Source organism: Orycteropus afer, unplaced genomic scaffold, assembly GCF_000298275.1.
Source record: "Orycteropus afer afer isolate SDZICR_OR568_19922 unplaced genomic scaffold, OryAfe1.0 scaffold00128, whole genome shotgun sequence".
Classification (NCBI taxonomy): domain Eukaryota; kingdom Metazoa; phylum Chordata; class Mammalia; order Tubulidentata; family Orycteropodidae; genus Orycteropus; species Orycteropus afer.
This window is the reverse complement of record NW_006921715.1, coordinates 2811988-2812991: the sequence shown is the minus strand read 5'-3', so window position 1 is coordinate 2812991 and position 1004 is coordinate 2811988.

The following is a 1004-nucleotide window of genomic DNA, read 5'->3' as shown; positions in this document are numbered from 1 at the left end:
GGCCATTTTGAATCAGACAACCATATGATCTACTATGCTGGGAATGACAAATTGAAGAGGAATGGCATGGCATTCATCATCACAAAGAATGTTACAAGATCTATCCTAAAGTACAATGTTGTCAGTGACAGGATAATATCCATATGCCTATGAGGAAGACCAATTTATATTACTATTATTCAAATTTATGCACCAACCACCAAAGCCAAGGATGAGGAAATTGAAGATTTTTTATCAACTTCTGCAGTCTGAAATCAACCAAACATGCAATCAAGATGTGTTAACCATCCCAAGTTATTGGAATGCAAAAATTGGAAACAAAGAAGAATCACTGGTATTTGGTAAATTTGGCCTTGGAGATAGAAAAAAAGCTGGAGATCACATGATAGAATTTTGCAAGACCAATGACTTATTCATTGCAACTAACTTTTTTCAACAACACAAATGGCAGCTATACACAGGGACTTTGCCAGATTGACAAGAATCAGATTGACAACTATAGCAAGAGCTAACGGAGAAACTCAATATCTTCAGCCAAAACGAGGCCAGGAGCTGATTTTGGAACAGATCATCAACTGTTCATATGCAAGTTCAAGTTGAAACTGAAGAAAATTAAAACAACTCTATGAGAGCCGAAATATGACCTTGATTTTATCCCTCCTGAATTTAGAAATCATCTAAAAAATAGATTTGAAGCATTGAATACCAGTGACCAAAAAACAGAAGAATTGTGAGATGACATCAAGAACATCATTCATGAAGAAAGCAAAAGGTGATTAAAAAACAAGAAGAAAGGAAGAAAAGACCAAAGTGGATGTCAGAGGAGACTCTGAATCTTGCCTTAGGATGGAGAGTAGCTAAAGCAAATGGGAGAATCAACAGAAGGAAAAAGCCAAACAGAAGATTTCAAAGAGTAGATCGAACAAAGTCAATCATTATAATGAAATGTGCAAAGACATGGAGTTAGAAAACCAAAAGGGAAGAAGACACTCAGTATTTCTCAA